Source organism: Gouania willdenowi, chromosome 2 (genome assembly GCF_900634775.1).
Source record: "Gouania willdenowi chromosome 2, fGouWil2.1, whole genome shotgun sequence".
Taxonomy (NCBI): domain Eukaryota; kingdom Metazoa; phylum Chordata; class Actinopteri; order Blenniiformes; family Gobiesocidae; genus Gouania; species Gouania willdenowi.
In genome coordinates, this window is record NC_041045.1 from 3,370,389 (window position 1) to 3,395,416 (window position 25,028).

The window sequence follows — 25,028 nt, forward strand, 5'->3', positions numbered from 1 at the left end:
CGTCTTCTGAATTCCTCCAACTGGCTTGTTTGTGATAACCCAGAGGGCTTTGAATATTGTGGAGACACAGGCGCACTAACATCAAGAGAGCTTTGACAAAGTCCAATAATGAAAAGCCCATTTGTCCTCAGTGGATGTAACTATGATAGAAAATACAATTAATCTAAAGGACTGCTGCTCAAACTATGTCCTTTTAGCTTAAAACCTACTTTTGACAAAGAAGTCTCTGAGAATTATTCAAATGAGCAATTTTGGTGTTTAGGTAAAAGTAACAGACTGAATGGTCTCTGAAAAGTGAGAATTAGGTACTAAAATAAAAGTACTCACTCTTTGTTTCGTCAGGAAGTGACGGAACAGTTGAAGCTGCTGGTGATGACATTTTTAAACAAATAAAGGCAGTGTAAGATAAAATTGCCGCTGTTTTGATCTCCACTGTAATCACTTGGTTTGTTGACATTTTGGGAAAGGTTTTGAGCATTGCATTATGGGATGTGGAGTCCAGAGCACATATGAAAAGAAGTGTTTTTACTTCAGACAAAGAGGAGAGTTTGTTCCCTGTACATTTTACTTTGGCAGGATTCAGGTGTTTCCGTGTGAACCCCAAATCGTCTCGTCGTAACTTTCTGTCTGTGAAAACACCACAGATGTGTTGGGAAAGGGAAAAAACTAGAAATCAGAATGAAATAAAAATGACTTCTATGCATCCGTCTACAGTAGTGCCACTATAGAGCAAAATGACATTTTAAAGAATCTCATTTTGTAAATAAGTGGAATTAAACAGTATTTAGTGCTTCCTGAATAGATTTGTTTCTATAGCTTTTATTATTTGTGGGACCAGCGCTGACTCTTGTATTTTCATTTCATCTTCTAATCAAGATCATTTCTATCATCATTTTGTGTGTTTTTGGGGTCATTTTGTGTATTTTGTTCTTATTCTTATTGTCTTTTTATTATTCAATATATTTTTCTTTTATTTTGTGTGTTGTTGGTATTAAATAAATGATTCTCTCTCCATGTGTGTGTGTTTTGGGTGTCGTTTAGCGTATTTTGTTGTTGTTTGTCTGTTCTTATTATTGTTCAGTATAATTTTCTTTTATTTTGTGTATTTTTGTTGTTGTTTTGTGAGTTACTGGTAATGTTTAGTATAATTTGATTTTTAACAAAAAATAAACATTATAAAACCCCGTGACTCCACATCTTACAACACAATGCGCCACACTCACGTCACTAAATCTATAAAACAGACTTTTCAATGTGAGTAAATGATCTTAGATGTTTTTAATCATATGAGGCCTACACTACGTACTACATAGCGCTATAGGAGAGTCTAATTACCATTTAGTACGTTTGAGGAAGGCTGGGCTGAGATTTAATTTGAAAACACAGAATAATGACATCAACAAGAGCTTCTACTCAGTTCAACCAAATTCACCATTATAATTTTAATTAGGACATTTCAATTGAAATAAAAAAAGAGTAGTCTTACAAGCTAAACTAATGACTTTTATTTTATGCTAGATGAGCTTTTAGTCAGGTTACCACACCAATTAGCTGAGACCACTTCAGCTGCTGCTAGTCACAGGTTTTCAGCCAATGCGAGTGAAGTCAACTGTGACCAAAGGGACACAGAAGAACCTTAAAACGGACTGCATCACAAAATGAACATTGAAACACCAAGATGCCCAAGTTTCTTAGGATTCAGGTGTTTCCTATCTTTATTAGGTTTATTTTTTAGTTTGAGCCTCTGAAAAGTCACTTTCTGAACAACGCTACACAAACAGCCTGATTTGCGGCCTACTTATGCATATTCATGAGTGAGCATGTCTATAGACGGGACACTAGAGATGTAACGATTCACTCAACTCCCAATATGATTCGATTCACGATACGATTCTCTCATGTATTATTTTACAAAATGGGAATGTAGAAAAATGATGACTGAAAAATATTCCATTATTTATTGGGGGAAACTATAAAAAAACTATACCGTTTTCCTTTTATTTTTCATTGCCAAAAGAATCCCTGGATAAACTCTTTAAAACAATGCAATTTAACTAAAACTAAATCTTGAATGAAATAAATACAGGAATAATACAAATGAAGAAAAGCCTATTAATTTAAATTCTGGTTCTATAGTAAACAATACAAAACTGCATAATAGTTCTTTATAAAAGTGCAACTGAAAATGTATTTTGTGCCTTAACAATTGGACTTAAAAAAAAACAGTAATTTCACTGTATTTAGGTCGGATATTGGTTTGGACCAGCAGAGGGCGCTGGTAACCCAGTGGTCGGTTGGGATGGAGATATCTAGCAGTGAAGAAGAGATGCTACGCTAGCAGACAGAGCTAATAGAAAAACGTGACTTTTACAGATATTCACGTAATATTAGAGATATTTTTCGATGCTAAAGGGGTAAGGAATTTATAAATATGTTTAAAAGTAGAAGGCGGCCAGAAAGAAAGTATTAGCAGATTCTGCCCGCCGCCTACACTTCTGGCACCCGACTGACCCTGTTCCTTCTTATTGCCAACATTCATAACTATCTACACTAGGGATATAACAATTCACTCAACTCCCAATATGATTTGATTCACAATACTGGGTTCACGATACGATTCTCTCTCGATTTACTTTACAAAATGGGACTGTAGATGATGACTGAAAAATATTCCTTTATTTTTTGGGGGAAAAAACTATACTGTTCTCCTTTTATTTTTCCCGCCGCCAACACTTCTGGATAGCGAAAAAAAAAAGGTGCTGCGATTCAATTTTCACAGTATCGATGTCAATCGTGATACCTATGAATCGATTTTTAACTGCCTTACGATTAATCGTTACATCCCTAATCTACACCATCCAAATCACCATTTCCTCTGAAGAAGAGGTGAGTAAAAGGAAAAACAAACAAAAAACCCACACACTTGGACGCTTCTTCTAACAAAAACACAGTAGAACCTTTCATTTTGAGCTCTTTGAGGTATACAAAAATAAATAAATAAAAGGGTTAGACCTGCACTTATGTTAATACTTCTGGTCACACATTGTCTTAAATTGTTAAATACATGTCTACAAGTACTCCAGCTAATTAGCATTTGAATGACTGGGGATGAGTGGCAGTGTTTGTATGGGAGCGTCGCAGCGAGGAACATGTTAAAGGACACTTTGATAACATCAGCAGTGCTATTGTTAATGTAATAAAACTTTGTTTTTCACATGGATAAACAAAAACAAAGCAGATACAGTTTGTATCAGCGAGACCATTATGCAAAATAGATGACCCTTTGAATTAAATTATTTAAAGTATGTCTTAAGTACTCAATGTGCCGCAATAGAAAGCACAAGCAATTCGATCAAAGCTTCTTTCATTGGCTGGAAAATGTTATTGATATTGATAAATCCAATATCAGTAAAAAATAAATCAAATGTCTTTTTTTTCCCCTCTTCCCTCATTTTTTTTACCATTAACTGATAGTTTAAAAATATAAGAGAAGTGAACTTGAATTGTTATTTTGCACTTTAAAAGTACAATTTGTTTTTGTTTGATTTATTGAGGTTAATTTTGTATTTTTCTATTTATTCTATTCAATTGTAGAATATGCTTATGTTTAAATAATGGGCATTTTTGCAATTTAAAAGTACTTTTTTGTTTTAAATGAAATTTATTGATGTCATTTTTAGGGGTCTTCTAATGATTTTTTTAAATACATAATAAATATCTTTATCATTTATCCCATTGATAAATAAGCTTAAACCTTTTTTTTAAGAGATTCTTAAGATTGAGCCAAAAAGAGAGAGAAAAAAAGTGTGTTTAGCGTTTCTAGAACCATGTGGTGTTTATTGATAGCAACTGACCCTGTTCCTTCTTATTACCAACATTCATAACTATCTACACTAGGGATGTAACGATTTGATTCACGATACTGGGTTCACGATACGATTTATTTTACAAAATGGGACTGTAGAAAAATGATGACTGAAAAATATTCCTTTATTTTTTGGGGGAAAAAAACTATACTGTTTTCCTTTTATTTTTCCCGCTGCCAACACTTCTAGATAGCGCCCTCTGCTGGTTAAAAAAGTACTGCGATTCAATTTTCACAGTATCGATGTCAATCGTGATACTTATGAATCGATTTTTAACTGCATTACGATTAATCGTTACATCCCTACGGGACACTGACTTCCTCCTCCCCGCACTGTGATGTAGGGCCAGAGGACGGCCCGCCCTCCTCCCACCCACTCCGTAGCTGAGCTCATGCTGCTTTATAAACACAAGACAGAGAGTGGGGGCGGGGCGTTCACCAGTACATACATAGACTGTAGAAAATACATACATAGCACTGTGCGAAGGACGCTGAAATGCTCACCTTCGTGGGCGCGTCTATTTACATGTCAATCACGGCAGAGAGCTTCCTGGAGGTGCGGCTTCTCCAGCTCAGCGCAATGTGAAATTCGTCATCAAAGTGGGAACGTGTCATCAAATTGTAGCGAAAGGAGCAAATCACCCTCTAACTAACGATTGATGGAATCAATGAAAAAACACTTTGAACATGTGTATGAAGCCCTAATAGACCTTTATCCTGTTTAAAACACAGAAAAGTCAATTCAGCGTAACATGAGCCCTTTAATTTAAATGCATGTTTTACCAACTGAGACTAAATTCAGAAGAGACGTTTGTGACACTTGACATGAGATCCCTGGCTTGGCATTGGTAGAATCTGACAGTATTTTCAAAAATGGCTTGCTATAATTCGGCAGGTAATTGTAGATCTACCTTGACACTGCTGTGGAGATTTTGACCTCGCCTCTAAAAATCGACATAGTCCAGGAGTGAAATAAGACAGCTACTTTCCCCTACAAAGTAATAAGACAATGGATAAGACTTAAGGATAACAATGAAGACCAGCAGGAGGAAAAAAAAAGAGTTAACAAGGCTGCTGACAGACGGATAGGGTAACGGATGGTAGAAAACCTGGATCTCACCCCCTTATCACCAGCCTCTTTGAAGCCCACTGGGTACGCTGGGTGCTGAGAGTCTGCCGCTGTGAAAACAGCGACATCTCCTTAAAGCTGAGATTCCACTAGCAGGTTTTTCCTTTAGATGACAAGCTCAGATAAACAGCCACGGGGGTGACAATCACGTAAATGGGACAGTTGTGATCACAATTGGATAAGTGAGGTAAACACTGATCTGTCCAAAAACAGCCTCGTTATGCAACACACACCATCACTCACTCAGGGACATTTCTTATTTGATATGACATTTGCTCAAGACTGCACACATTTGCAATCATTCTGAAATTGACTCAATTTTCTTATTTTAACCTTTACCTATAAGGCACGTTTAAATGCTTGTATTTTGATATTGATCAGCTGGCTTCGGTGTATGGCGGTAGATTTGTGTCTTTATTATTCAATCAAAAAAATAAATAAAAAATAATTTCAATCAAAAATACACATTTTCAATCAAAGAAAAAAGTGTTCAATGCAAAATATATATTTCAGACCCAAATAATTACATTTGAACACATGACTGACCATTGGGGAAGCTCCGCCCACCGTGGAACAATTGTGTCAAAAATGATTCAATCAAAAAAAAAATAATGAATGAGCCTCAAAACTTTTTTCACTTCCATCAAAGAAAAAACTTTTTCAAACGCAATTTTTTGGTGCTTAACTTTTTTTTGCTGTTCTAACACTTTTTTCTTTGATTGAAATGTTTGATTTTTTGATTGAAGAGTAAAGACACAAATGTACTACCCAAAATATGGCCCAAATGCTAAAAAGATGACTTAAAAAATAAAAATCCTTTTAAATCAAAAAATAAATATTTTCAATCAAAATATTTATTTGATTCAGACATCACTTCACCTTCCCATTGTTGTTAAGTGAAAGAGGACACCATATATGCACGTATGTGTTGACGTACCCCCCCATGAAGCCTCCTGCTCTATTGACAGTCATATCAACCAATCTGTCGCCGGACAAACATGGAGGGGTTAATAGGATGTTCACCCCGAGGGTGTCAGGCTGAGAAGGATCCCTGAGTGGCCTCTGCACAGCCAGAGGAGCAATGACTCCCAGGAGCAGAACGCCTGATTCATGAGGACAGCAAACATTAGGAGGGTCTAATGGCCTCGCCTTCACATCCCACATTTCTTCTGCTCAACGCAGTAATTCTCTCACTTGTTTGACATTCTCGCTGAATGAACGGGAACAAATCAGGCCTTGATGAGCATCTGTACTTATTAAAATTTAGATTATGTAACAGCATTTAAGCCATGGTTAGCCCATAAATTCTCCAAAATGACCAGGGAAATCAACTTGGTAATAGGATGACTTCTTTATTTTGTAATAACATCTCATTCGCAGAAGGATAAAGCAAAGGCAGACCCCTAACCTTAACTCATCTAATTGAAAAGCTCTAGAAAGATCACACACATTAGTGCTGGGCGGTGTGACAGTGTATTTTTCAAGCACGACTGGGTGTTAACCAGAATTTTTATTGATCTGGAGAATAATTACTGCAGTAAATTGGCTTTGAACTGTTATCATGAGAATGGAATAGTGTAGAATGACATTAATGTCCACACTAGTATTAATACAGGTGATGATGATGTTGGCTGTGGTTGATCATACACACACCGACATGAAACGTCTTTACAACAAAGGGTGTGAGGCCAGTGTGCTACCAACCAGGGGCTAGTTTCTAAGCTAACAGCTGAGAGGCTTTTCAGACACCTCCAACCCCAGTGAAACATCCACAGAACTACAACATTTTGCTTAGAAATCTGTTTGAAAACATCTACAAAGCATAATGATGGAATAATCTAGTGATAACACACATTTTAAAGAAAAAATACAAAAATAGTTTAAAGATAAAGCCACAAGTTTTACATTTTTTGACCTATAAGTGTTAGTGAGGACACCGGTCTGTAATGGAGCGAGGCTGGATTAATTGCGTTTAGACAGGGGTTAAAGTAACTTATCACATCTACTCTAATTTGTTTGAAGAAGTATTTTTAAGGTACTTGTACTTTACATGTACAGTATATATGTTTGTTTGTTAGTGTATGGGTGTGTCTTGCTCTTTGGGCTACTAACTTGACTTAACCTACTGTAATTAAAACAAGTTAATTATTGAGTTGTTGTAAATTGTACTATAATTAGGGATGTAACGATTCACTCAACTCCAGATACGATTCGATTCACGATACTGAGTTCACGATACTATTCTCTCACGATTTATTTTACAAAATGGGACTGTAGACAAATGATGATATAATATAAAATGTTCCTTCATTTTTTTCGGGAAAAAACTAGAAAATACTGTAATATTTTCCTTTTATTTTTCATTGTCAAAAGAATCCCTTAATAAACTATTCAAAACAATGTAATTTAACTAAAAATAAATCTTGAATGAAATAAATAAAGGAATAATACAAATGAAGAAGAAGGCTATTAATCTAAATTCTGGTTCTATAGTAAACAATGCAAAACTGCATAATAGTTTTTTCTTTTTAAAGGTGCAACTGAAAATGTATTTTGTGCCTTAGCAATTGAACTTTATTATTATTATTATACATCAATTTTATATAGCGCTTTTCTGGGTACTCAAAGTCGCTTTACAATGAAGGGAGCAGTGTTGGGGTCGGTGCCTTGCTCAAGGGTTACCTCGGCAGTGCTTTTTTAAAAAAAAAAAAAACAGTCTGCGCTGTATCTACGTCAGATATTTGTTTGAACCAGTAGTGAAGAAGAGATGCTATGCGCTAGCAGACAGAGCTAATAGAAAAATGTGACTTTTACAGATATTCACGTAATATTAGAGATATTCTTTCAGTGCTAAAGGGGTAAGGAATCATTTATGAATATGTTTAAGAGTAGAAGGCGGCCAGGAAGAGAGTAGTAGGAGATTCCGCCCCCCGCCTCCGCTTCTGGACAAGAGAAGGATAAATATACAGCGCACTCTGCTGTTTAAAACAAGTACTGCGATTAAATTTTCAGAGAATCGATATGAACCGTGATACCTATGAATCGATTTTTAACTGCCTTACGATTAATCGTTACATCCCTAGCTATAATACATACTAATGTTATACTATATTTCTCATTTCATCAGAAAACAACAAACAATGACAGGCCTCATGATGACAAACACATGATGTAACCACAGAGAGAAGCTGTGTGACTGAGAACATCCTCTACATGATGATCACTGACATGAGGCCTATGACCATGGTTGAAGATGAAGCTTCACTACAATGCTCTGAACCTTTATTCCAGGTCACACTCTTCCCTCAAGGACATATTTTACAAAGCTCATGGAGAGAAAATAAGAAGACTTTAAAGGAAGTGAAAAATGCAATTAACACAAACAGCAAACTGTCTCTCACTGCTGATACATGGACACGTGTAGCTAATGAAGGGTGACCTGCTGCCACTACATTCACAATGAGAAGAATAAAGAGGCTGAAATCAAAAATGTGTTCTTTTTTTATCCGATTAATCGATTAATTTTAGTGACCGATTAATCGATTATGAAAATAATCGTTTGTTGCAGCTCTACAATCGGAGTCATGAGGTTTCCTCAGCTATTCTGGCCGCCCGTCTAGCTCCACCCCTTGTTCCAAAACATATCACCACAAACACAAAAAAGGAAGGAAAAACTATTTCTATCCGCAGGTTCACAGATAGTCATCAGCCAGCGATCTAAGCGTGATTTTCTTGGCCCGTGAAACTGACAGACTTAAAGATAAAGATCCAGCAAGACCGTTTAGAAAGCAGATAAAAGATCTGTGTCAATAAATGCTTTGTGGGATCAGAGAAAACCCTTACCATAATGGTGGCTGTATATATATTTAGAAATATCAAACAATAAGAAACACAAAACAGTTCTCCTTTGATTTGTCTCATGAACGCCTGCATTCTTCTTCCAACTGTGCAAGTAAATACCTGTTTAGCAATCACACGAGATTTATTCCTTCGATGAAGTGTAGAGCTGTGAATCTTAATGTGCAGGAATAAAAGAGAGAATCACACGGTTCTGCAATGTTTAATATCTGATCCTAAAGAAATGATGGACACAAGGCCATTGCTCGTAGTGTTAATTTAATTTTCTCAACTGGCCACCAAGCCGCATTCATCTCTGATACAAATCTCTGGCATTTGTTTCTGAAAGACACAAGTGGTCTGCACATGGCCAATAATTACTAGGATTGCAGCAAAGGTTGAATGAGAAACTGGCTTAAAATCTAATTCATTTTTGCTGCCATCTTCTCACCTTGTGGGAAGAAAAATGAAATCAGTGCTCTGGCTGTATTAGATCCATCCATTTTTGTATTACCTTAGTTTTTATTGCAGTTTATTATGTTTACTTTCTGACTTTATGTGGAGGGGAAATTGCGACTATGTATTACAATCTGAGGTAAACGAAAACAGCCCCTGGTGTAAAAATCAACAAATTCTACAATAAGGAACAAACTAAGAAAGATTAGTTTAGAGGAAAAGTGATAGCCTCATACTCAAAAGCAGAGTTAATTGTATTGACCACAAGTAAATGAAAAACAGCGTCGCTGCATTATTTTTTAAATATTGATCCTAATAAATACTTGAGTACATCAAATTAGGTAGTGCCTTAAAAGATAGATTCTCACATTGAGAATAAAAAACATAGGCTTAAATAACTTCATAAACATATCAGAATCAGAATCAGAAATGTTTAATGGCCAAGTACAGTTTTAAGGACAGTACAAGGAATTTTTCTTGGTAGATGGCGCACGAAACAAAAACAAAAAAACAAAGAAAACAAGAACAAATGATCTGGTCACAATACAGTGGGGATGGTTGCAACTAACAGTGTTTTTGTTCCTTTTGTTTTCTTGTCCCTCCTTGAAAAAAAACAAATAATAGAGCAAATGTACATATATATATATATATATGCACAAGTACCTCTGAATCCCACAAGCAAATGGCAACCTCGAAGAGGTGACGAGGAAAGTGGCTACGGCCAAATACCTCCAACGAGTAAGGCATGTCCTAAGTCCCGGGCAATAAACAGCTATGCCCTGCCAGTAATCAGATACCCTGCAGGAATAATAAGCTGGCCAAAGGATGAGATACAGACCACTGATGTGAAGACACGAAAGCTCCTAACCATGCACGGAGGGTTCCACCCCAAATCCAGCACCCGGAGACTGTACGCTATCTGTAAGGAAGGAAGCCAAGGTCAAGTGAGTGTGAGAGCCACTATCCAGGATGAAAAATCCAAAATCCATAAGTACATCAAGGACAAGGCTTCAACAGATGACGTGTTCAGTGAATGTGTCAGACAATGGGGAACAGAAGATGAGGTGGTGGAGGTTCCATCATGGGAGGACAAGCCCCTACATGGGATGTACCACCGAAACATAACTGAAGTGGCGGATATCAGGAAATCGTACCAATGGCTAGACAGAGCTGGACTGATGGACAGCACAGAGGCACTCATCATGGCTGGCCTAGTGTACAGAAACATCTGTGCTGAGTATGGGCTGGAAACCCCAAGGTCAAAGTGGGAAACACCTCCAAAGGTGGTCGAAAATGACTGAGCTAAGATCCTGTGGGACTTCCAGATACAGACGGACAGAATGGTAATGGCGAACCAACCGGACATTGTGGTGGTGGACAAAGAGCAGAGGAAAGCCGTTGTGGTTGACATAGCAATACCGAGTGACTGCAACATCAGGAAAAAGGAACATGAGAAACTAGAGAAATACCAGGGGCTCAGAGAAGAGCTGGAGAAGGCCTGGAGGGTGAAGGCATCAGTGGTGCCCGTGGTCGTCGGGGCACTCGGGCAAGTGGCTACAGGCAGAGTGGCTACAGCAGATCCCAGGAAATACATCAGACATCTCGGTCCAGAAACCTCTAGTACAGGACCGGAGCTTGAAGGAAAAAGAGACCGCCTGCGGTGGGTGAGGAAGAGGTTTATATATATATACATACAGCTATATCTATATTTTTTCCCCCAAACAGGAGATACATCACATGCACAAAGCTGATAAGTTACCAATAGTTAATGGAAATGCTAGTTAATGGCCAGTAGTCATTAGTGTTGCAGTTTTTAACTGCAATTCATCTTTCATCAGTGCCATATCAAATACAAAAAAAAAAATAGTACTTAAACTGGCATGTCGCCCACTCCATGCTCTTTAGCTCAGTCCGCACTCAGTGATAAATGTACTTACTTACTGTGTGCAGCTAGGTTTGTGCGGGGGAGGAACTGAGATGCCAAACGACAGCTGTGTGAGTAATGAAGAGTGTAATCTCTTTAGCAATACGTATTTAGTCCACGCAATGGGTCACCTCCTACATTTCCCAGAATCCTTTCAGGAATGTTAGAATCAACAGTGCAAGAAGGAGCTCTGTGCAGCCAAGGTCGGCCTCTTACTACAGACAGATACTTTACATTAAAAAGAGCATTTACAATAAACTTGGATGCTTTTCTTGAGTTTAAAATGCCATCGACACAATATTGTTTGATATAACTACCATTTTTGATGATTATTAATAAATACCCTATTTCAGTGGTAGGCAACTTTAATCACAGCGGAGCCACGAAAATGTGTTCGTTTGATCGGAGGGCCACATGATCAACATTCATGTCAGCATCTATCTGTGTGTCTGTCTGTGTGTGGCTCAAATATCTCTGCGGTTCAGGGACAGACAGAGCTGAGACTTTCAACATGGCTGCTGCTTGGTTCACAGGTGTGCGATGTCAGATTTGTTTGGACTGCAATGATACAGTTAATAAATTATTTCATAAATGCTTTACAAATTCCGTGCACATCTAAACTGACTTCTGGATTAATGACACTCAACGAGTCTGGACCGAGTCTGTTCCGGTCTGAGGAGATCCGGATCCGCGTGCCAGATGGGGGTATAGTGAGGACAAGGCTAGGTTTGAATGTGATTATGAAATGATGTACTGTATGATATATTGAGTTATTGTAAACACATACATCTGTCTAAATTGAGACTATGAGTTATGTAAATCCAGATAAATGTGATAAAATGTGGTTCAGAGGAAATCAGGTGTCATTAGTTAAAGTTTAACTATGTAAAGGGGGTGGAATTTAAAAAGTTCATACTTCTTCCCATTATCCTTTTGATATACGTTTTTTTTTTTGTGAAACAATAATAATATTGTTAGTAAGTAATATTAGATTGTTCTCTAGGTATATGTATGTATATACTATGTACTACGTGTACTACAATGAACTGACATACTATATACTATAATAAATTCATTGATTCAAATTCATTCATATTGTGTATTTGGACTGTCATTTTGCGCATTTTAGAGTAATTTTGCTTGTTTGTGAGTACTGTCGGTTTGCAGAGTATTTTTTTGTGTTTTTCTTGTTTTTTGTGTACTTTTGCTGTAACATTATATATTTTGAGTAATTTTGTGTATCACTGTAGTCGATTGTTGTAGTAGTTTTGTGTTTTTTTGGAGTATTTTCTGCATTTTTCTCTTGTATTTTTCTGCAGTATTGTAATTCTTTGTATTTTTATAATGTATTCTTGCTTTTGTTTTGAGTATTTTTCCGTCATTTTGTACGTTTACTTTGGGGGCCGTTTGATGGACTTTACTTTTCAGTAAAATTCTCAAAGTCTTGATGCTTTGGAGTCACTCCAACTCCAACACAACAATAAACACAAATATTAATAAAGAATTACATGGGACAAACTGGGAAGCGTTAGCCTTGATCATCACCCTTTACTAAAGGCTTGTCCTCCTCCCTCGACTGAATCAAACTGTGATAATACCAGTCATCATTCATGTCTAACCAGCCAATCATTTACACCTTTCATCAAGCAGGCCAGTGTTTTATGGGATGCTGCAGTGTGTGACCTCTGCTGGGGGCCGGCATGAGATACAATGTGCTCCAGTGTTCAGGTGATGAAATATATCTTCAACAAATACATAAATAAATAAAAATAAGAAAAAGGAATTCCTGGGGGCGAGGAATTATCTGATGAAAAAATTACTCAAAAAACACGGAAAACACCAAAATACAACCTGACAACAAAAATACATAAAATCACACAAAAATACACAAAACAACACAGAAATACAGAAAATGACAACAAAAAATATCTGATTATTATTATGAGAAAATTACTCCAAAAACACACAAGACGACGACAAAATTCCACAAAAATAAGTGAAAGATGCATAGAAAAGACCACAATAACACCAAAATGATTCCAAAAACACAATCTGAAAACAAACTTACATAAAATTACAGAAAACTATTTAAAAAACAACAAAGGAATACACCAAAAAACTCCAATGACAAACTAACAACAAAAATACAGAAAACGACACAGATATACACGAAAGGACAACAAAAATGATCTGATTATTATTATTATTATTATGAGAAAATTACTATGAAAACGCACAAGATTACTGCAAAACTGCACAAAAACCAACAAATCTTTAGTTCTGTCCAGTGTTATGCTCAGATTGGTCATTATTGACATGAATGTTGACAATGTATCCTTGATAAAAGTTGCCCATCCCTGAGGGGTGCTTCATCAAACCCAGCTCAGGGTTAAGTCCAGGTTGAACCTGAGAGTCCGGCTCCGTTAAGCCGGGTTCTAACTTGAACGGCGGTTTCATCAACAAGAAAACACCACAGTTGCCATAGTAACACAGTCTGTGGGTCAAACCTGCTCCTGACCAGGTTTAAGCAGCAGGCTTGGCTAAAGCTGTAGACGCACTCTCATGAAACCATGTCATCATTTAGTGATGCTTTAAAACATTTAAGAAAGATCTACAAAAGGAAAAAGGAGTCAAAAAAACTTCTGTTAGACTTTTTTTTCTTTTTTTTAAATGCCACTTTAATACAGTATTTTAATGGAAATTAAACAGAATATCACGGCAAATGTTTTAATATGATTTTAAATCCATACAAATGACAATGACAATTGTCTTACTACATGTTTATTGTGTAGCGTATTATTAATGATATATCACAGTCTCTATGTGTTTAAACCATCAGTAATAACATATAAGGACACGTACGTATCCATCGCTTCCGTTTACCACACAGTATAAATGTGTGCATTCATTGATCAGAGATTAATAATGAGAAAGCTGTGGATATACAGAGAGGGAGGGGCTTAAGGGACAGTCACAGGGCAGAGCACTAAGGCTCCCAATGACAAAGATACTTTTTTCAGGATGTGCGCGCAGTGCATGCAACTCTCAGCTAGAGAGCCTGAAGCTGAGAAGAGTTTGATGGAATGGTAAAAGCCAGCGTGGTCACAGACAGCTTAGCTGAACCAGGTTTAAACCATAAGCCTGGTTCTACTGAGAACACTTTGATGAAATACCCCCCTGGTTTACAAGAATGTAAATACCAAAGGATTGGTATGAAGCCAAATATAGACAAAAATATACAGCTTCCGTTTGTTTGCAACCTTTTAACAAAACTGCACATGCACACAGTGCTATCACAAATAAATGAAATACCAATAAATTCACCAGCAGAAACATTGACTTATTTATAAGGCCTCCTATTGTTGCAACAGTAGCTCATCAACTAGAAGAGTCAGCCCTTATTTTCGACATGCATCGGCGTCACTGACTCAGCTTTTCCATCCTTAAGACTGATGGAGATTCATGCAACACCCTAAAGGGGCTACAGCACAGAAGGTGCTGGAAATCAGTCATCTGGCCTTTTTAAATTGTTCCTTTTCAAAAAAAAAAAAAAAAGGCTGAAATCCATGTGCCATCCAGATTTCCTGCTTCTTATACATCAAAATATAATATATCAATATGTTCACTTGCTGCCTAATAGAGGACCTATCCCCCACTATTAGCTGCTGAGAGATAACCCGTCCCACTTTACCAGTCTGTGGTAATATGTTAACGCTGTTTAGTGTAAATATGTACATATTTATTTATTATTACACATAATAAATGCAGAATAATTGTAAGTTGGAGCAATAAAACAAAACATACCCGAAGTATTATCTAGTAGGGATGTGACGATTCACTCAACTCCCGACACGATTCGACTCACGATACCATTCTCTTACGATTTCTTTTACAAAATGGGACTGTAGACAAATGATGATTGAAAAATATTCCTTTAGAGTATTAGAAAATACTGTACTATTTTCCTTTTATTTTTTATTTGCAAAAGAATCCAATGATAAACTAGTCAAAACAATGCAATTTAACTAAAAATAAATCTTGAATGAAATAAATAAAGGAATAATACAAATGAAGAAGAAGCCTATTAATTTAAATTCTGGTTCTATAGTAAACAATGCAAAACAGCATAATAGTTCTTTTTCTTTTTAAAAGTGCAACTGAAAATTTATTTTGTGCCTTAACAATTAGACTTTAAAAATTGTACTGTATTTACATCAGATATCTGTTTGGACCAGCAGAGGGCGCTGGTAACCCAGTGGTCGATTGGCATGCAGATATTCTTGCAGTGAAGAAGAGATGCTATGCTAGCAGATAGAGCTAATAGAAAAACTTTTACAGATATTCACGTAATATTGCAGATATTCTTTCACTGCTAAAGAGGTAAGGAATCATTTATGAACATGTTTAAGAGTAGAAGGCGGCCAGAATAGAGGATAGATAGAGAATAAAGGATAAATATGATATATATATATATATATATACAGTGCAGCAGATAATGTCTTCATGGGGTGGTGTTCATGCGGATGGTGGCAGAGGGAAAGAAGCTGTTTTTTTGTCTGGAGATTCTGGTCCTGATGGACCTAAACCTCCTTCCAGAAGGGAGACATTGAAACAGTTTGTGACCAGGGTGGGCGGGGTCGGCCACAATCTTTCCTGTACGCCTCAGAATCCTGGAGGCGTACAGGTCCTGGAGGGAGGGCAGATTACAGCCAATGACCTTCTCTGCAGAGTGAATGATACGCTGCAGTCTGGCCATGTCCTTGGCCGTAGCTGCAGCGTATCAGATGGTGAGACTGTAGCTGTGATGGGGGTGTGAAGGTGTTGGAGTGAGGCTGGTGAGAGGTATTGGGGGGGTGGAGTCAGGTCTGTCCCATTGTCTATCAAATCTACAGTAGAACTCATTCAGAAAGAAAGTAGTATCAGATTCCACCCGCCGCCTCCATTTCTGGACAAGAGGATAAATATATAGCGCCCTCTGCTGTTTAAAAAAGTACTGCGATTCAATTATCAGTGTATCGATGTGAACCGTGATACCGATTAATCGTTACATCTCTATTATCTAGTATATAATATATACTGTATATACCTATAAGCAATATCTTTAAAAATGTTTCTAAAGGAAGTAGAAATACTTTATAACATTAATTTAAGTCTCATATCGACATTGCACAAGCAAAACGTGTTTTTTAACTCGTATTTTTAATTATATTTTTTGAATACCAACATTTCTCACCCTCCCGAGTTGCGCTTAAAATGATTTCAATTTTCAATGCAGACAGATTTAGGTCTCAAAGTGCGTCACACATGGCAACAGCACTAACGTGTACCTTTGTGCTCTGATGGTTCTTAATGCAAAATGGAGAAAAAAAAAGCAAAGGACGCTCTTCAAATGTTTTTTACCAACCACGTTAAAAGCAAAAACATGTGGTTCTTCAGTACAGACTGTGATTATCCTCTTTTCTCATAATGTGAGCAGCTGTGGTGAGACTCTAGCTGTGATGGGGGGGTGAAGGTGTTGGAGTGAGGCTGGTCAGAGGTGTGGGAGTTCTACAGTAGAACTCATTTAGACTGTTGGCCAGGTGGAGGCCAACATGCATAATTTCATTTTACATCAGTGGGTAGCATTAGTCTGACAGAAAGAAGTGCATGAGCTCAAGCCCTGATGGTAACAAATGTCATGATTCCTACAGTTTTAGCCAAATTAAATTCAAGACATTTTATTGCCATTTGAAAGCAAATTTTTTGGGGAAAAAAAACGCCACATCATTTACTTAGAGGAATTTTTTTTCCAGTGTCTAATGCAGACGTGCAACTTATGGCCCTCAAAGTAAACACACAAAATGACAGTAAAATACACAAAAAAAACAGACAAAATTAATTAAAATCACTCCAAAAACTCAAGATGACTATAAAAATAGCCAGAAATCTAAAAAACAACAACAAAAACACAAACAAATAAAACCATTAAGAAAAATTGTTGTTGGATTTTCACATTTTCACATGCTGTTTTGTTTAGTTAAAAAACAAAACAAAACAAATGTTTCCATGTATTTTGAAATGTGAGACCTATTACAATCATAAAATCATACTTATGTGTTAAAATTTAAGACTTTTAAAACATTGATTTAAGACAATTTAATGACAATTAAAATGTCTTATTTTTAGATTCATGAATTTAATGCCTTTTTAAGGATCTGAGAGAAGCCTGAATGTTTACATTCTACCAGAGCAGGTGTGAGTTTATGCCTTCTAACCCTGTTTTACTACAGATTAAAATGATGTATTTTAGATCAAATTTACAGATTTATTTTTATTATGTATTTGATTATTTTTATTGATTTTTTATTATGACTGGAGATTGATTTTCTAACTTCTGCTTGAAAGGCACTGCATCTTTATTGAATTGTTCCCCTTTGTGCTTCCAAAGGAGTAACTTTAGCTCTTTATTTTCAACATTATTCTGTCATTATTGTGACGCCGCTGCCATTTCTGTTTGTCCATTGTGCGTTTCATCTGGTAGTGATCTGTTAAAACAGCTGGAAATCCATTTCTGTTCCTTCCTTTCTTTTTTATTTTGTTAAATGCTTGTGTCCCTAACTCTTTTATTCTTGCGTTCACTCTGGCAAATGTTGACACAAAGAAGACCAAATGGAACTCACCTCTGATTCAGCCACAGCATGTTCACTTTCCATGAGTGCCAACTGGACTTCCAAGTGCTGAGCAAATTGGTGACTCCTCTTCATTCTTTCCTCCTGAATTTCAGCAAAGCCCAGAAAAAGGAGAAATAATTCAGCATGTTGAACCTGAGTGCCACTAAAAGCCACAGACTGAGACAAAGGAGTTGACTTGGATAGTAGGAGCAAACATTCCCGTGTTGTTGTTTTGTTTGAAACCGTTCGGGCTTATGGTGCAAACAAACAGAAGACAGTTTCTGGATTCTAGCAGAGTAGCATGTTGACCAGGAAGACAATTGGTAGAGATTCTGTGTGCTTTAGCCACAGACATACCGTGTTTGTCTGTGGTATCACATGCATTCAGACAAAACTGTAAAAAAAAATAACAAAAAAAGCTCCAGCGGCTTGTTTACGTTTTTGAACCCTCAGTTTGCCTCCACGAAATAATTTACATTAACATTTCCATCTTAACATGAAATTTTACATTTTAACTTTATTTTCTCTAAAAAGCCACAAATATATCTATTGTATCTGCTGTTGCTGGGATACAATAGTTGCTGGTCCCGACCAGGTTTGTCGTTCAGCCTAAGTTACCATGGTGATTTAGCTCCGTAAGATCTTAGCCAGCTTCGTAGGACAGCACACACTGATTACATCCTGGAAGTTAGCGTGATAAGAGGAAATCTAGCTACGTAGTATAACCCCTTAATGTGTACGTTTAATCCTGATTCGATTTAATTCCAATTATTTAACTCTCGGTTCGATTACGAAGCAATTTTCAATTATCAATTTGATTTTTTATTATCTTCCATTTAACATCAGTCAGTTCCTGAATGATTTCACACCTCACTGTACCTTTAATATTGTATAGTGTAATTTTCCACTGGATGCGTAACTGCTGCTGCGTATCTGCTGCGTAACGGCAACGGAGCTGATACGTATGATGCATAAATTCAACAAGATAACCTTGTGCGGGACAGGAAGTAGCACACTGTCACAGAATAAAATATTGTTTATTTACATTAATTAATAAATCATAGATTTTTTGCTCAAAAAAGATGTTCTAGTTTGTTCCCGGTATTCTCCATATCTCGCCACTCTCGAGACGTTCAATTTTGGCCGAATTCGGATCTTTTCGTGTAAGCCCCAAAATAAACAACTACTATTGATTTGCGGCAACTTTCAATTCGTGAAAACAGCAGAAATGTGTCGGGAAGTCACTTATGCAGAGTTTTTGGGCGCAAACATAAGAAATCACAGTAAGAATGAAGTAAACATACTTCTATGCATCTGTCTATGAAAATCAACCCAACCTAGAGTTTAAAGTGAGATCAAAACAAACTCTCGAGTGGCAATCTCAACTTTTTACATGTTTTTTTTTGTTTGGGCAAATGTGACATTTTGTCTTTATCTGATTAAAAGAAATAGTCTCCAGCAGTTTTACATTTTGGAAATATGTGCCTGGTATAAATATGCTAATATGTGATCAGCCTTGGTTTTCTTAAGATTAGGCTAGTCTGACACTGAAATATAAAATAAGTCTGTAAAACCTATGCAGTGACCTTGATTTGGGCTGGGGAACTGCAAGATCTAGGTTCTTCTTTATCAGCCCAATGCCTCAGCATTAATATAGTTCATTACTGTTATACTGAATGTATTTGGGTAAGAAAGTCGAAGGTATAATTTGCAGGGAATAACAGCTCAGATGGAACTCTCGAAACTCATAAAATAAAAGTCTTTAAAGCTCTGGTTTGAATCCTATAACAATTCTTCATCAGGAATTGGGGAGATTTATATTAAATATTTCAATGAGTTTAACATTATAACAGGAAAAGTACCATTATCGGTCATTCCCATGAGTCAGACAAGGAGGGAAAATAAAACCGACACAGGTGTCAGCTTCTCTCACCTTAAAAATTCAATTTTAAACAGCCAATGAAATTCCTTATTCATTGCTATTTTTAGATAGCACATGTACTGTATTTACTCATTTCCTTATGTAAATCAGTCCATTAAAACAGTTACGGGGGGGAAATCCATTATGCACTGCTTACAATGGCAGGGATGCCAACTATTGTTGCTTGGGTCAAAGTTCTTGGCGACACTATTACGTCTGCAGAGCGACGACGGCTGGAAACGACGCTTTCATCACACGCTCATTTGCAAACTTTCACCAACATGCTGTTTATTATCATATGAATGTAGCCCACCAACATAAAAAAGGGGTCTGGATATAATTTTGACAGGTTTTTTTTTTTTTTTTTCTGTGTTCACCACATTCTCAATATTCTTCCCATTTCTATTGGAAATTGGTATTTTTCTTAAGGGGGGGCAATGGTAGCAATGCTACTAACCATGGCTGGATTTAATGGTTCCACGTTTGTAATGAAAACAACAGTCAATCATGAGCAATCACTGATTCGTTTAACGTTGTAATACATGCCACATGCAAGCAAAAATCCCCTCATTACATTGAACTGGGACTTCTTTTATTTCTTTTCCACCGCTTTACCCGTGTCATCTCCATCATCTTTAGAAAGCTAAGGTCAGCGCTGATTACAGCAAATATAATGACTTTGGAGTGGTCATTTTGGCTTCCCTTCATCACGCTGACAGCAGGGAATTATGCATCATTCAACTGGAGGCACATTAAATTTGGATCACGTCAGATTATCCAGAAGGCCACGGCATGTTTAAGAGACGCTTGCTCTGCAACAACAAAGTAGGATAACTCAATGACAACCTGGAAAGTAAATAAAGACTGGCTGTGCGCATAATCGGGACATGTGGTTCAAAGGCCTGCTGGATTTCATTGACAATACAAGTCTATGACCTTTTCCTTATTGTTAATTTTTTCAGACAAACAGTTTAAAATTACACAAATAATTCAGGTTACAGTTGGTTCAGGTCACAACACCAGAAACTTAATCAAAGTTACCTACTTGTATTAAACTGAGAAAGTGCAAACACTAAAATCCAGGTGTGCAACTTTGGTCCTGGGAAGGCCCTACCCAGTAACAACCCATATGATAAACCAAAGATCCCCAACTTTTTGTGTGCCACGGACCACTTTCCTATCGAATAAAGTCCCTGGTGACCACATGGATTGGTGGGGTTTGTTTGGGGGGTTGCGTGTGGTCCAATTGCACCACCCGTGCTGCACCTCAAAAAAGTGGAAAGGCCAAATGTTCTTAATATTACCCAGAACACAAAGGAAAACGAGCAATCAGAGAGCGCAAACCTGCGCCAAGTACCAAATATCCTCTTTGCCAGGTATTGGCAGTTATTTGGATCTATGATCCATAATCATTCACAATTTAAGGGCTTGAAAGAAATAAATATTTTATTTAATAAAGATACCTTAGGTCCAAATGTATGGGCAACTCCATTTATTCTAAAAAAATCACCAAGAAATTAGCAATCGGGATCAGATCTGGATTAAATTGGTGGGGTAAGTGAAGAACCAACCTGAGTAAAGAACTGAAATATATATATATATATATATATATATATATATATATATATATATATATTTTATTTGGCCAATGCTGAGAGATATAGATTTTTTGATTTAGCAAATTGGTCCAGAATAAGTATATTGATCAGGATCTGCTCCAAAATGAAATGGAATCTTCCATGCCAAAGGGTCTATCTTTGGTTAAAAATATGTCAAAATCTATACTTTTGACAAACAAACAAATAAATAAATGCCAGTGAAATATTAAAATACATTAAATTAATTTTTACTATATACGTCCTTAGCAGCTGATACCCAAACCTGTTCTTTTGTCCTTATGGTGGTCAAAAAACAAAAGTGATACTAGTTTTGGACAAAAAAAAAAGAATGTTCACTAATGTTGACATGTTTGCCTGTGCGTCAATGTTAACTACAAATACCTTAGCAAGGTTTTCAATAAAAATAACAGCCTTTGCATGTTTTCCTTAATGCAAAAATCAAACTTGACAAGATGTCCAATCATGTTGCCATGGGCGTTCAAAAGATTATTGAAAATACTCGAGCTCAAGTGCTGACTCAACCTTAACTCCATCAAAGCTGGGATGCAAAAAAACATAGGCATAAAAAGAGATGAGAGCCAAGCACGAAGCTGTCAACGTTGAAATATCAATGGCAGAATTAATCCCAAACAACTTGATGTTCTATGTGACAGATGTGCTTCTCTTGTAAACTAGACTGCTTTTAGTAGTTTTATTAGTGTTTGCAGAAATGTCTGCTGCAAAAGATGAAAGAGATTTTTGCTTGTTGATCCTTGTTAAAGTCTATTTCACATTTCCATTGATTCTTACATTTTCCACTTTTGGAGAACAGCCATATCTTTCCAGTAGAGAGTTGTAATATTGACATACATAGTATAGAGCACTTCTACTTAATTCAATCAATTTCTGTTGGTACAGAAAACAAATTGTTGTAATAGCAGTGAGTAAGAATCCAATGTTCCTCTTTTGATAAATCAAATGCAGCACAAAGCAAGAAACAAACCATACAAAATCCAACACCTTTTTACCTTTAATGATTAAAAAACACATTTATATCCGTTTGCTTCTGTATGTACGTACGTTATCTCACAAGTAACAGCTGATCATCTGTTGTAAATGTTTAGTTGGTATTACAAACTGCAGTGTTTTCATTTATATCTTATCTCAACTTAAATACTGTTTGTTTTGAAGTCAGATCTTTAAGATACTCCCATTGTTGAATAATTATTGTTACTTTATTATATTTCTTTAACGCTGATATCTCGAGTTTCTGAAAAACGTCTGGATGTCCCGCCCTAAACCACTACACTTCCTCCTACTGCCTCTGCCAATCTACCAGAAGCCACGCCTCTACTTTTCTGCACGCGCATCGCGGACATAACAAGGTCGCATCGGGTCGCATTGATATAAGTCCATGGATCAAGTAAGAGCCAAAATCATATTTACCCGTTTGCTGTTGTGACGCTCGGCCATGTTCCCGTACACAGTTACACATTCACTTTGATTGACAGTCTCAAAAACAGGAAGTTGAAGCCTATTGGCTCGGCGATCACAACGCTATTTTCTATTTGTATAGGGGTCTATAGGACGAAGGAGGGACTTATACACATTGACGTATATGAATGACCACCGGCAGTAGACCATAGTAAAACACTAGTTTGGTATTTTTTCACATTTCAAAAGAACATAAACATAGATTTCAGAAACTCTGGATATGAGCTGAGTATCAGATTTTGTTCAGGTCATGTACTCATTTGTGACGATAAAAGACCCTTGAATCCTTGAAACTTAGTTGGTGAAATATTGACTAAATAAAAGTACACACAACAGTGCTGCGATTAATATTTAATGTGCCGCACAGACGAGATGAGCAGCATGCGACTGCACAGTGGGCCTTTCCAATACCAAGAGAAGATCATTTATTGTTTGGATGGCTCAATCAAACGTAGTATTTATAGAAAACAAGGGAGGAAATCTTGTTCCATCACACAAAAATGAACTTTCTACCACCTTCTATTAAAAACATCAGATCCTGATGGAGTCTGGGAACTACGCTACATATGGGGTTTCAGCAGCTGTGTTATAGGCTTCTCTTCAGGAGGTCTGGAGACCGCTTCAAGCATTAGATTAGGCCCCTGGACAGGGAAGGGAGGGGGAAAATGATGGAAAAAAGAAGAGTAACTAAATAAACAAACATTTGAAAGTTGGAGGAAAGGGAGGGGAAGAGGATACCTGTGGCGTATTATACTTTTCCCTACTCTCGTTATTTATTTATTATCTATTTCATGTATTAGGGTTATGTATTAACATTTACTATTAATAGCAAACTATTATTACGTTTGCTTTTTACCTTACCTACCTTACGCCAGGGGTGCACTGCGACAAAAATTCAGCCCTCGCGGACACCAGGTAGAAGTTGTTATTAAATCAGTAATGCTCAACATATGGCTTGATTTTAATTATTATTACTCAAGGAAACCTATTTTCACCTATTTTCTTTGGACATTTTGCAACTTCCTTTGTCCAGTTTTGACATTTTTTCTAGACCTTAGCTTTCTTTTGCCAATAAATGTCAATTTTTTCCTTTTTTTCTTTACATTTGTCTCTTTTAGTTCCACATTTTTGCCCTTTTTCACTTTTGTTTGCCACATTTTTCCCATTTAAGCTACCTTTTGCCATTACATACCACCTGTTTCCTCTTTTTTTGCCCCTTTTCTGGCACTCTTGACTGCTTTTTGCCCATTTTGGTCACTTTTCCCTGTTTTTGTACCACATTTTTGCCACTTTTGGACCCTTTTTGGCCACCTGTTATTCATTTTTTGTCACTTTACTTACCATGTCTGCCTCCACTCAAAAAAAAAACAAAAAAAAACTTAGCGAACTGGACGGGCCCACTTTGGTGGTGATGCCCAGTATTCCAGATCACCCCTACATTATGCAGACACAAACAAGCAACCAAGCATACTGTATATTGTACCAATATATTCTTAGATATCAACACAAGTAATTTATTGTTGTTGTTTGTGTTTCTGTCTAGTATGTTGCCAAACAAAAATAAAAAAAATAATATAACATCAGAAGCTTCTCAAAGATGAGTAGAACATTAATATTATATAGAGTACATAAGGGTAGTTATGAGAAATTATCAGTTACACCATTCAACGAAGATGTGGAACTGAAACAATACACAAAAACTGCACTGAACCTTCATCCACACTAAAACACTCTACTAAGGCTTACTGTAGTTGTTAAAAACTGATAGAGCACAGGAGACGGGTGTCGGTCCCAACAAACACCTTGATGCTATTCTGCCAACCGCTCACTCCTCTGCCGGTCTCTGTAATGAACCTCCAACGTATTAATTAAAATCATTAATGAGACGCATCCAAATGATAAGCCTCCCCAGCATCCATTAATGAATACACTAAAAACCATACTCTGCTAAGATTTCATGGGGTCAGGTGAACACTCCCAGTGGCACCTGCCCGTCAGAGCAAACATCTACGTACCATATATTTGCAACCTTATAAATAACTGCTCTTTATGCTGATGAGATATCAGCTTTTAGAATGTTGTCAGCGCTGATGGCGTCAAAGGTAAGATGTTGCTGGTGTATCTTAATTTTGACCTGCAACAGTGACTGGAAGC

At 36.9% G+C, this 25,028-nt stretch overlaps 1 long non-coding RNA gene across 1 annotated transcript in view; it reads right to left on the minus strand.

The window, feature by feature from the left end:
* Window positions 1–17,967, minus strand: part of LOC114478543 (uncharacterized) — a 36,553-nt gene extending 18,586 nt beyond the window's left edge. The window contains exon 1 of the long non-coding RNA XR_003675870.1: window positions 17,871–17,967. This is a non-coding gene — a long non-coding RNA (uncharacterized LOC114478543). The remainder of the gene's footprint in view (window positions 1–17,870) is intronic.
* Window positions 17,968–25,028: the final 7,061 nt, after the last annotated feature.